Source organism: Arachis hypogaea, chromosome 17 (assembly GCF_003086295.3).
Source record: "Arachis hypogaea cultivar Tifrunner chromosome 17, arahy.Tifrunner.gnm2.J5K5, whole genome shotgun sequence".
Taxonomy (NCBI): Eukaryota; Viridiplantae; Streptophyta; class Magnoliopsida; order Fabales; family Fabaceae; genus Arachis; species Arachis hypogaea.
The window spans coordinates 33,166,883-33,181,008 of NC_092052.1; the positions used below are offsets into that span (position 1 = coordinate 33,166,883).

The 14,126-nt window shown below is 35.7% G+C and overlaps 1 non-coding gene across 1 annotated transcript; it reads right to left on the minus strand.

Moving 5' to 3' along the window:
• Window positions 1–1,049: 1,049 nt before the first annotated feature.
• LOC112767610 (small nucleolar RNA R71) lies at window positions 1,050–1,157 on the minus strand. The gene has a single exon (XR_003185051.1). It is a non-coding gene; the product is annotated as a small nucleolar RNA R71 (small nucleolar RNA).
• Window positions 1,158–14,126: the final 12,969 nt, after the last annotated feature.

Below are 14,126 nucleotides of genomic sequence, written 5' to 3' on the forward strand. Positions count from 1 at the left end.
TTTTTCAAAAAAAAAAAAATATCTTTTCAAAATATCTTTTCTAACTTCCTAACTTCTTATCTTTTCAAAATTTGTTTCAACTAACTAACTAACTTTTTGTTTGTTTCTTAACTTTTTCAAAACTACCTAACTAACTCTCTCTCTCTAATTTTCGAAAATATCTTCCCTTTTTTTCAAAAATTTCTTTTTAATCAACTAATTATTCTAATTTTTATTTTTAATTTTAAAAAAAATTTTCGAAAAAAATACTAACAATTTTCAAAAACCATTTTCGAAAATCACTAACTCTTTTTCAAAATAATTTTCGAAAATTATCCCTCCCCCATCCTATTCTATTTATTCATTCATATCCTAACATCTCATCTCACATCTCTGCCATCCTCACAGTTGTGTTTCTTCCATTATATTACATTCTTTGTCTCCCCCTCTTCTTCTACTCACACAGGGATCCCTATACTGTGGTATAAAGGATCTCTATTATTATTATTATTTTTCTGTGCCCTCTTCTTTGTCATATGAGCAGGAGCAAGGATAAGAACATTCTTGTGGAAGCAGATCCAGAACCTGAAAGGACTCTGAAGAGAAAATTAAGAGAAGCTAAAATACAACAATCCAGAGATAACCTTTCAGAAATTTTCGAACAAGAAGAGGAGATGGCAACCGAAAATAATAATAATGTAAGGAAGATGCTTGGTGACTTTACTGCACCTAATTCCAATTTACATGGAAGAAGCATCTCCATTCCTGCCATTGGAGCAAACAACTTTGAGCTAAAACCTCAATTAGTTTCTCTGATGCAGCGGAACTGCAAGTTTCATGGACTTCCATCTGAAGATCCTTTTCAGTTCTTAACTGAATTCTTGCAGATATGTGATACTGTTAAGACTAATGGAATAGATCCTGAAGTCTACAGGCTCATGCTTTTCCCTTTTGCTGTAAGAGACAGAGCTAGATTATGGTTGGATTCTCAACCCAAAGACAGCCTGAACTCTTGGGATAAGCTGGTCACGGCTTTCTTAGCCAAGTACTTTCCTCCTCAAAAGCTGAGCAAGCTTAGAGCTGATGTTCAAACCTTCAGACAGAAAGAAGGTGAATCCCTCTATGAAGCTTGGGAAAGATACAAACAGTTGACCAAAAAGTGTCCTTCTGACATGCTTTCAGAATGGACCATCCTGGATATATTCTATGATGGTTTATCTGAGCTATCAAAGATGTCACTGGACACTTCTGCAGGTGGATCCATTCACCTAAAGAAAATGCCTGCAGAAGCTCAAGAACTCATTGACATGGTTGCTAATAACCAGTTCATGTACACTTCTGAAAGGAATCCTGTGAATAATGGGACGCCTATGAAGAAGGGAGTTCTTGAAGTTGATACTCTGAATGCCATATTGGCTCAGAATAAAATATTGACTCAGCAAGTCAATATGATCTCTCAAAGTCTGCATGGAATGCAAGCTGCATCCAACAGTACTCAAGAGGCTTCTTATGCAGAAGAAGCTTATGATCCTGAAAACCCTGCAATAGCAGAGGTAAATTACTTAGGTGAACCTTATAGAAACACCTATAACTCATCATGGAGAAATCATCCAAATTTCTCATGGAAGGATCAAAAGCCTCAACAAGGCTTTAATAATGGTGGAAGAAACAGGTTTAACACTAATAAACCTTTTCCATCATCCACTCAGCAACAGACAGAGAACTCTGAACAAAATGCTTCTAATTTAGCAAACTTAGTCTCTGATCTATCCAAGGCCATTGTAAGTTTCATGAATGAAACAAGGTCTTCCATTAGAAATCTGGAAGCACAAGTGGGCCAGCTGAGTAAAAGGATCACTGAAATCCCTCCTAGTACTCTCCCAAGCAATACAGAAGAGAATCCAAAAGGAGAGTGCAAGGCCATTGACATAAGCACCATGGCCAAACCTGTAAAGGAAGGAGAGGACGTGAATCCCAAGGAGGAAGACCTCCTGGGACGTCCAGTGATCAATAAGGAGCTTCCCCCTGAGGAACCAAAGGACTCTGAGGCTCATCTAGAGACCATAGAGATCCCATTGAACCTCCTTATACCCTTCATGAGCTCTGATGAGTATTCATCTTCTGAAGAGAATGAGGATGTTACTGAAGAGCAAACTACCAAGTTTCTTGGTGCAATCATGAAGCTGAATGCCAAATTATTTGGCATTGATACTTGGGAAGTTGAACCTCCCTTGTTCATCAATGAACTAAGTGATCTGGATCAACTGACATTGCCTCAGAAGAGACAGGATCCTGGAAAGTTCATAATACCCTGTACCATAGGCACCATGATCTTTAAGGCTCTGTGTGACCTTGGTTCAGGAATAAACCTCATGCCCCTCTCTGTAATAGAGAAACTGGGAATCTATGGGGTGCAAGCTGCTAAAATCTCATTAGAGATGGCAGACAATTCAAGAAAATAGGCATATGGACAAGTAGAGAACGTGTTAGTAAAGGTTGAAGGCCTTTACATCCCTGCTGATTTCATAGTTCTGGATACTGGAAAGGAAGAGGATGAATCCATCATCCTAGGAAGACCTTTCCTGGCCACAGCAAGAGCTGTGATTGATGTTGACAGAGGTGAACTAGTCCTTCAATGGAATGAGGACTCTCTTGTGTTTAAAACTCAAGGATCTCCCTCTGCAACCATGGAGAGGAAGCATGAAAAGCTTCTCTCAAAGCAGAGTCAACCCAAGCCCCCACAGTCAAACTCTAAGTTTGGTGTTGGGAGGCCACAACCAAACTCTAAGTTTGGTGTTGAACTCCCATATCCAAACTCTAAGTTTGGTGTTGGAGAGTCTCAACAAAGCTCTGCACATCTGTGAGGCTCCATGAGAGCCCACTGTCAAGCTATTGACATTAAAGAAGCGCTTGTTGGGAGGCAACCCAATTTCTATTTATCTAACTATTTTTTTCTTAATTATATGTCTTTATAGGTTCATGATCATGTGGAGTCACAAAATAAATATAAAAATTGAAAACGGAATAAAAAACAGCAGAAGAAAAATCACACCCTGGAGGAGCATCTGTCTGGCGTTCAGCGCCAGAACAGAGCATGGTTCTGGCGTTCAACGCCAGAAATGGCACACAAATGGGCGCTGAACGCCCAAAATGGCCACCAACCTGGCGCTGAATGCCCAGAGTTGTGTGCAAGGGCATTTTACATGCCTAAATTGGTGCAGGGATGTAAATGCCTTGACACCTCAGGATCTGTGGACCCCACAGGATCATCTCAGGATCTGTGGACCCCACAGGATCCCCACCTACCTCATCATCTCTCTTTCCATTCATGATCATCCCTTCTGTTTTCCATTTACCACTCACATCCATACACCCACCACCTTCAAAATTCATCAACATCTCTCTCCCACCCAATCCCACCCATATGGCCGAATACACACTCCCATCCATCTCCTCCATATCTTCTTCTTCTTCTTCTTCTTCTATTCTTTCTTCTTTTGCTCGAGGGCGAGCAACATTCTAAGTTTGGTGTGGTAAAAGCATAGCTTTTTTGTTTTTTCCATAACCATTGATGGCACCTAAGGCCAGAGAAACCTCTAGAAAGAGGAAAGGGAAGACAAAAGCTTCCATCAAGGGTCTATAGCTCAGTGGTAGAACATTTGACTGCAAATCAAGAGATCCCTGAGATACCTCAGGGGATACATTTTCTTCCACACAATTATTGGAAGCAACTAAGGGTGGAACATCAAGAGCACTCCATCATCCTTCATGAAATCAGAGAAGATCTAAAAGCAATGAAGGAGGAGCAACAAAGGCAAGGAAGAGACATAGAAGAGCTCAAGGACATCATTGGTTCCTCAAGAAGAAAATGCCACCATCACTAAGGTGGATTCATTCCTTGTTCTTATTTCTTCTGTTTTTCGTTTCTATGTTATGTGCTTACCTATGTTTGTGTCTTCATTACATGATCATTAGTAGTTAGTAACTGTGTCTTAAAGTTATGAATGTCCTATGAATCCATCACATCTCTTAAATGAAAAATATTTTAATTCAAAAGAACAAGAAGTACATGAGTTTCGAATTTATCCTTGAACTTAGCTTAATTATATTGATGTGGTGACAATGCTTCTTGTTTTCTGAATGTATGCTTGAACAGTGCATATGTCTTTTGAAGTTGTTGTTTAAGAATGTTAAATATGTTGGCTCTTGAAAGAATGATGACTAGGAGACATGTTATTTGATAATCTGAAAAATCATAAAAATGATTCTTGAAGCAAGAAAAAGCAGCAAAGAACAAAGCTTGCAGAAAAAAAAATAGGCGAAAAAAAAATTAGAAAGAAAAAGAAAAAGCAAGCAGAAAAAGCCAATAACCCTTAAAACCAAAAGGCAAGGGAAATAAAAAGGATCCCAAGGCTTTGAGCATCAGTGGATAGGAGGGCCTAAAGGAATAAAATCCTGGTCTAAGCGGCTAAACCGAGCTGTCCCTAACCATGTGCTTGTGGCGTGTAGGTGTCAAGTGAAAACTTGAGACTGAGCGGTTAAAGTCAAGGTCCAAAGCAAAAAAAAAGAGTGTGCTTAAGAACCCTGGACACCTCTAATTGGGGACTTTAGCAAAGCTGAGTCACAATCTGAAAAGGTTCACCCAATTATGTGTCTGTGGCATTTATATATCCGGTGGTAATACTGGAAAACAAAGTGCTTAGGGCCACGACCAAGACTCATAAAGAAGCTGTGTTCAAGAATCATCATACTGAACTAGGAGAATCAATAACACTATCTGAACTCTGAGTTCCTATAGATGCCAATCATTCTGAACCTCAATGGATAAAGCGAAATGCCAAAACTATTCAAGAGGCAAAAAGCTATAAGTCCCGCTCATATGATTGAAGCTCTGTTTCATTGATAGTTTGGAATTTATAGTATATTCTCTTCTTTTTATCCTATTTGATTTTCAGTTGCTTGGGGACAAGCAACAATTTAAGTTTGGTGTTGTGATGAGCGGATAATTTATACGCTTTTTGGCATTGTTTTTAGTATGTTTTTAGTATGTTTTTAGTAGGATCTAGTTACTTTTAGGGATGTTTTCATTAGTTTTTATGTTAAATTCACATTTCTGGACTTTACTATGAGTTTGTGTATTTTTCTGTGATTTCAGGTATTTTCTGGCTGAAATTGAGGGACTTGAGCAGAAATCAGATTCAGAGGTTGAAGAAGGACTGCTGATGCTGTTGGATTCTGACCTCCCTGCACTCAAAGTGGATTTTCTGGAGCTACAGAACTCAAAATGGCGCGCTTCCAATTGCGTTGGAAAGTAGACATCCAGGGCTTTTCTGCAATATATAATAGTCCATACTTTGGCCAAGAATAGATGACGTAAACTGGCGTTCAACACCAGCTTTCTACCCAAATCTGGCGTCCAGCGCCAGAAAAGGAGCCAAAACCAGAGTTGAACGCCCAAACTGGCACAAAAGCTGGCGTTCAACTCCAAGAAGGACCTCTACACGTGCAACACTCAGGCTCAGCCCAAACACACACCAAGTGGGCCCAGAAAGTGGATTTATACATCAATTACTTACTCATGTAAACCCTAGTAGCTAGTTTATTATAAATAGGACCTTTTACTATTGTATTAGGCATCTTTTGATCATCTTAGGATCTTAGGATCATCTTTGAACGCATTATTCTTAGACTTTGGGGGCTGGCCATCTCGGCCATGCCTAGACCTTTCACTTATGTATTTTTAACGGTAGAGTTTCTACACTCCATAGATTAAGGTGTGGAGCTCTGCTGTTCCTCAAAGATTAATGCAAAGTACTGTTGTTTTCTATTCAATTCATCTTATTTCGCTTCTAATATATCCATTCGCACCCAAGAACGTGATGAAGGTGATGATTATGTGTGACGCTCATCACCATTCTCCCCTATGAACACGTGCCTGACAAACACTTCCGTTCTACATGAAATAAGATAGAATGAATATCTCTTAGATCTCCTAACCAGAATCTTCGTGGCGTAAGCTAGAATGATGGCGGCATTCAAGAAAATCTGAAAATTCTAAACCTTGTCTGTGGTATTCCGAGTAGGATTCAATGATTGAATGACTGTGACGAGCTTCAAACTCGCGAGTGCTGGGCGTTAGTGACAGACGCAAAAGGAGGGTGAATCCTATTCCAGCATGATCGAGAACCGACAGATGAATAGCCGTGCCGTGACAGGGTGCGTGAGCATATTATTCACTGAGAGGAGGGGATGTAGCCACTGACAACGGTGATGCCCTTGCATAAAGCCAGCCATGGAAAGGAGTAAGACTGATTGGATGAAGATAGCAGGAAAGCAGAGGTTCAGAGGAACGAAAGCATCTCCATTCGCTTATTTGAAATTCTCACCAATGAATTACATAAGTATTTCTATCCCTATTTTATTATATTAAATTTGAAAACACCATTATCCATTTATATCTGCCTAACTGAGATCTGCAAGGTGACCATAGCTTGCTTCATACCAACAATCTCCGTGGGATTCGACCCTTACTCACGTAAGGTATTACTTGGACGACCCAGTGCACTTGCTGGTTAGTTGTATCGAAGTTGTGAACCATGGTATTGGCACCATGTTCTTGGCGCCACTTCCAGGGAAAGAAAGAGCCATGAATTTTACATAATTAAAGTGTAATCACGATTACGCATACCAAGTTGCTCACGTTGCCAGGGATTGTTCGAGCCTGGACATCACAATTTCGTGCACCAGTGATCCCACTGATCGTCGTTCTACTACTGGTTACTGTTTGTTTCTTGGCAACGCTCTCATTTCTTGGCGTGCTAAGAAGCAAACGTTCACTGCTCGCTCAAGCACAGAAGCTGAGTACCGTGCCCTCGCTGACACCACTGCTGAAGTTGTCTCGGTTCGTTGGCTTCTCGAAGATTTGGGTGCTCCTCAGTCGTCCCCTACTGATGTTTTTTGTGATAACTGCAGTGCTATTCAGATTGCCCATAATGATGTATTTCATGAACGCACCAAACACATTGAGCTTGATTGTCACTTTGTTCGGCAACGTATCCTTATTGATGCTATTCGTCTCATTGCTGTTGGAACACTAGATCAGACTGCTGATATCTTCACGAAAGCTCATCACCCGACTCGTTTCCGGACTTTGTTATCCAAACTCAAGTTGGTATCCTTAGCTCCCACTTGAGTTTGAGGGGGATGTTAGAGACTCATTAGCATCAATTTAGATCAATTAGTATCGTCTATTTTTATATAGTATATATGTATATTAATTATAGGATTCTATGCCTTTATTACTCTGATTCATTTAGCACCTATAAATACCTCTTGTATATTGTACCTTTGATCAGATTCAATAATACACTTTTCATATTTCTCTCCTAGTCTCTTATTTCTAACAGTTAGATTTGTCAAGTGGAGTTAATCTTTCATGGTTACAAGTCTTGTTTAAATTAATCATAGTCAATTTTGTCAGCGCTTAAATTTTTTATGGTCGAAAACGGTTATTTACTCAAAATTAAAAGATAAACTACTAAAAATAAACTCAAATAATTTTAAAATATGCTAAAAATATTTAGTCAAGATTTGTTTTATTAACTAAAAAGTGTAATATGATTCACTTGATAATGTTAGATACTTGTCACGTAGGCTCTATTTGATTATAAGAATAAAATAAGACAAGATATTAAGAATAAGACATAAAAAATAGAAATATAAAAATTAATTTTCTTGTATTTTATTTGGTAATAAATTAAAACAAATTATAAAAGTCTAATTTATTTTTTTTATTCAAAAAATTTGAAAAAAAATATAATAATAAAAAATTAATAAAAATAATGAAAAAAATAAAAATAAATTTTGTCTTTTGTTAATATTTTTATATCTTTCTTATTAAGATAGATACAAAATATATCAATTCAGTATCTTTGGATAATATCTCTGTCCATATCTTATTTTTCAAATATGGGTGTCTCTATCTTAGTGTCACGTGCCTGTAAACAAATACAGCCATAAAAAATTTCATTTTGTCATATCACTTTTATTTTTGTTAACATAAAACCTCTCAGTTTAAAGATATATATTTTTTGTTATGTTTTTAAACAATTTGAAGATATTTTTGTTGATAAATATTACACTAATTTTATGTTTCGTCAGTTAAAAAAATTGAACAAAACAAAAAATATAGTTCCAATTTTAATATCTAGAAGTAAAATCTATTTCTCTTGTAAATATTAATTTTACGTGCATCAAAATTTATGCTTATTTAACAAAAAAAGATAATCAAAATATGCAGAAATCATAAACATGCAAATAAATGAAAACTAAATTGATTGTAAAACATTAAAATACATTTTGCAAAATTCTAAAGTGTTAGCAATTACAACGATCCTTCACAAAAGTTCAAAGAATTTATCGACAAATGAAAAGTGAAAGTAACAAGACATAGAAAATAAACTAGACTTTGCAACGGAAGTAAATTGTGAAAATGTAAATGATAAGAAGCAAAAAATGAAAAAAAAAAAAATCTACGGAATTTGACTGGAGACCGACTCAAAGTCCATGGAATGTGTGTGTCCAGTGGGTGAGTGTTTTCTTGAAGAGAATTTTCGATCCCATCGATTTCACTTGACATTCATATTTACAAACATTCCTGGCTCGACATATCCTGGTTCGACATCCTTGAGTCATGACTTCGACAAGAGCACTTCGACACCTTTGTGAAGTGACGAAGTCATAGTATTGCCTGTTAGAAAGTAGAGAGGGAATAATAGAAAAAATGTTTGTAAGTATTTTAGTTGTGTAGAATGATATAATATAAAATAATATTTATAAGTACTAAAATAATCGAAATAATAAAGACGTAATATCTTATAATAAATATTTAAATATGTTAAATAATACTAATTGATCCTAATTATACTCTAACATTCCTTCTCAAACTCAAGTGACAACTTGAGTTTGAAACTTATTTGAAACAACGAAATAAAAAAATGCATAAATTGGTAGAACGGGTGCAGAGTGCAGACGGAACTGCTTGAAGAAAGCATAGACAGAACTGTCAGAAGGAAGCGCAGATGGAGGAAATGCAGAACTGTCAGAAAAAAGTGCAGACGAAATTGCTGGAAGGGAACGCAGACAGAACTGCCAGAAGAAAACACAGACGGAACTGGCACAAGAGTGGCGAACTGCCGAAAAACTGCTGAAAAGATGGTGAACTGCCGGAAAACTGTTGAAAAGTGACAAAGTGCGAAGAAATAACAAACTATCAAAAGGTGACAAAAAAAACATATAGTTTCTCCATGAGAATAAGTAAGCAGTGGATGAGCTAATTGGTGAGGTCAGAAAAACATCAAAGCATTGACAAAAGAGAAAGAAGAAAAATATGAAAAGTATGGTGATTTCACCAAATGAAAATCAACTTATCCTCCTCAAGAAGGATACCATGGCTCTGATACCATATTAGAAAGGGGAAAGGGAGCAATAGAAAAATTTTTTGTGAGTATTCAAGTTGATGTGTAGAATGATACAATATAAAAAGGGATTTATAAGTACTAAAAGAATCGAAATAATAAAGACGTAATATCTTATAATAAATATTCAGATATGTTAAATAATGCTAATTGATCTAATTGATCCTAATTATACTCTAACATTGACCATGTAACGATAACAAAATTTAGAAGTATTTTGTTGACAACAAAATAATTTTGGTGTATTTTTTGTGATTTATCCAAAATTTAAAAATTGAAACTCCAAATTTTATATATATGACCCAATCGAATTTGGATCTTTTCAAATGAAGAAATTGGCAAAGTAGTAAAGTAAAAAATTAATTACCGATAATTTTGTAACTTTTATAAAATATGTACTTCACTATTTTAATTTAAGAGTAATTAACTATTTACTTTACTATTTTACCAACTTTCTTACCTTAAAAGATTTTGATCCAACCCAATCTGGTTACATTAAATCCAAAATTTTAAAATATGAATTAGAAATTTGGTTGTTTTAATTAAAATATATATAAATACGAAAATGTTTGATAACAAAAGAAAATCAGCTAAAAATAGCTATAACTTGTCTTATTTAACATTTATTAATTGTTACGACAATTAATTAATGCTAAATAAAACAAGTTCTGACTGTTGTTTTTTTGTCTACCTAACATTATCCATATAAATAATTATAATTGTTAATGTAATCTATGATGTCGTTGTTGGAATAATTTTTTTCTCTATTGTATAACGATGAGAACTAACCTGTAAATCTATAATTATTTACTGATTTGCTTATAAAGTACTAGTAAATTGGTCCATTACGGGGGTAATTAAAGGACTAGGTATTCCAAATTTTGGCCTAATAATAATAAAGGTTGTAATAGAGACTCCAGAGCAATGAATACTTTGAAGCTATATTTTGTTGGAAAATAAAATTATAGAGTTCGAATAAACTTTTATTTTATTTGAAAATTATATTTATCTTCATTTTAATTTAACTTGCTTATGTATGTTATCTTAATTTTTTTTGTAAGTCTGAAATTTCAAGATATATATAACTTAGATTTGATTTTTCTTTTATCTAAATCCAGTATAATTATAACCCAAAAGTAACGAGGTTTTATCAGGTTTAGATTCTAGCCAATAAATATTTAAAATTAGATTCTAGCCAGAACAAACATGATGTCACTTGAACCATAAACAATCCTATTAGATTTTGCCCAACCCCGTAAAAAAACATATGTTGGTAAACAATGTTGCATTAATTTATTTAGAAATTAATTATTTCAATAGAGTAATTAAACTCTTAGATTTAATTATTTTATTAATCTGGTTGAGTTTAGGGAATTAAATTATGATTAAGATGATGATTAAACATTATTAGATTATTGTCAAAATTGTTTGTGTGATTTATTTGGTTTAATGTGCAGAAAAATAAGTTAAACAACAATGGACCAAGAAGCTTGAGATGCAGTTCAAATCCCATATGGCCCATGCATACACACAACATGTATTACACATTGATCATTCATTCAGCAAGCCCATTCTATTACTCCAAGTCTTGATATAAAATGAAAAACGGTTGAATCAAGAAAAATGAAACAAGCCACATGTTATGTGTAGAAAATAAAAGTTGGCCCAATTAAGCAAGCCCGTCTTGGTCCATAATCAGATTCAGCTATTACACCAAATTGATCCAAAACTAGTGGCTGATGAAAGAAAAATAAAAAAGGCCAAATAAATGGAATCAAGCCCAATCAGCAAAGTAGCCCAAGAACCAAATGTGATGAATTAAAGAAAGAAAGTCCAAGGATTTCAAGGCATGCTTCGGTTACTTCATGACTTGAGAACTAGAAGTAAAAATTCAATTGAGTTTAATTTCATTAAAAGTATGCTTCAGTTACTACACCCTTTGGTAACTGCAATTCCAAATTCAATTGAGTTTAATTTACATTGAAAGCTTCACACATTACTTTATGTCTTGGGTAATGAAAGTGAGAATTTATTTTGGTTTAATTTCATTTAATGCTTCCATCAAAAGTTTCTTTCTTCTCTCTTCTCCCTCCTCTCTCCTTCGGTCACGTCTATCATCAGAAAAGAAGATAGAAGAAAAAATGAAGCCTCAGAGAAAAGACTATGAAGAAAGGCTCAGAAAGATATTTTTTACAGAAGGAAAAATTTGAAGAAAGGCTTCAAGATTTTGTTGTCAAGAAAAGGAAAAGATTGGCCTCGACCAGGAAGTAGATCTACCTTGGTACAAAGTTTATTTCTGTTTTTGTTCCACCAAGAAGAAGATAGCCTCTGAGTCTCAACTTGGAAGAAGCACAAATGGAAAGTTTGAAGTTAGCCTGGGTCAGACGCTCATCAACGATCAGAATCAAGACTTGGAGTCAAAGCAAAGTTCAACGGATTAGATTCAAGATGCATGAAGAAAAAGGTTGAAAGAGAATATTGAAGGTATAATTGCATGTTTGATTTAGTCACTACTTCTACCCTTTCTCTCTCTCTCTCCTCTGTCACGCCGCTACTGCATTTGTATTGGGAGAAGAGAACCAGCATGTGTTGAAGAAGGTTTCAAGCCCCATAAGCTTCACTCCTCTATAATAGGGGTGAACAGTCAAGGATTGAAGCAAAGAGTGAGAGCACACGTTTGGGTTCCTATAGCTCTTTGAGCTGTTTATTCTTCTCCTTCATGGCTTTCATTGAATACTACTTTTTCTCAGTTTATTCTGTCTGTGTTTTATTGGTAAAAGGCAAAATGTGAGGTTTTGTAAGAAAAAACCAATGAGTGAAAAAGGCAGAGAGTTAAAGAAAAAGCCATAGTTATCTTAGAAATTCTTTGTATGTATTTCTGTTTTGTTGTCATGATCTTGAGGGGATTCTCTTGCAAGTTGGGTTAGCACTTTGCGGTTGAAAGCTAGGTTTGAGTCCTAGTCAAGTTAGAATCTAGACTTGTTCCCTTACAAGTTAGGTGAGCACTTTGCTGTTGAAAACTAGGGTGAGTCCTAGTCAAGTTCAGGTTGGATTAGAATCTGGACTTGTCCCAGATAGGATTGGGTAGATCCTAGGGAGAATTGGTGAATGTAATTCTGTTGAAAGATAGTGAAATTCTGTCACTATTGTGATGGAGATTGGATGTAGGCTGCATTGCACTTAGCAGCTGAACCAGGATATATCTTGGTGTGATTCTCTCTTCTCTGCTTCGTTTTTGCTTCTGGCACTCAGGAGACAAAATAAAAAACGTCTCTCAATCTATTACGAGACAAAATGAAAATGTCTCTCAACTTCTTATGATACAAAAGTAAAAATATCTCCTGAAGTTTCTTTACAAGGGCAAAAGTAATATTCTGCAAAAGGGTAGCTAAGATTCAACCCCCCTTCTCTTAGCCACTGATTACCATCAATTGGTATCAGAGCTTAGTCTCAAAGAGATCAAGCTTCACATCTTGGAGGAAAGATCCTAATGGCAAACTACATGGGTTCCAATACAGTGGCTTATATTCTAATAGAAGGATAGTCCAACAACAGACCTACATTCTTCAACCAAAAAAAAAAAGGGAACTACAACTATGTGAAAGAAAGAAAGAAGATCTTTATTCAGTCATTTGATTACAACCTATGGAAGATAATCATAAATGATCCTCAAGTCCCTACAAAGGCTGGCGCTGGTAGTTTTGTCTCTCCCAAAGCCGAAGTAGAATGGAATGAAGATGCACTACAAGAAGTTATGCAAGCATGCGTGACAATAGAGTGGCTATTGGTAGTGTTCCATATTACGGAAAAATTATAGACATAATTGAATTGAATTACAGCTGTTCCTTCACAATGGTATTATTCAAATGTGTTTGGGCTGATACCACTACCAGTAGAGGCATCAAACAAGACCATTTGGGGCTTACCAGCGTTAATTTCTCTCGTCCAATACACACTGGTAATCGTGAAGAAGATGAACCGTACATATTGGCATCAGAAGCTCAGCTTGTATACTATGTGGAGGATGAAGTAGCTAAGGAATGGAGTGTTGTAGTTCATGTGAAACCAAGGATTTGTATGACATGGGAGAAGAGAATGAAGAAGCTGAAGTTGGTTTTTCTCCACAGCCAGGGTTGAACATGTCAGCGGAAGGTGACATTGGAGATTTACTGTTGACAAGGGAGGAAGATATAGAAGACCTCATAGAAAATGCCTCAGAGAATTTTGATGATGTCGCGTAATGCTTTGTATGAAGCATTTTAATGTAATTCAAAAATGATCTTTCTGTCATAAACTAAGTTAAATAAACTCAGCGTTGTACGTTGTTTTCTTTGGTTACTTTATACTTGTGTAGTTTTTTTTTTGCAGTTAAATATTTGTGTTATTGTGAATTCTCATGAGTAAAAGCAAACTTTTTAGTTCTTTCAACGATTTTAATACGAAAAAGTTAGTTTACGTTAAATCTTTATTCCTTCTACAGTTGTTGTTTTTCTTAGGGTTGCATTTTTTATAATCTTGCTATGTATTGCGCAATATAATTTCACTAGTGATACGTTTTGAAAACAATAGTGAACATAACATGACGGTGGAACAGGATCGATGAAAAATGAGGACTTTTCGTCATCCTCTGCAAGAACAACAATTGCTACAGAGCTTCTGTTTAAGAAAATT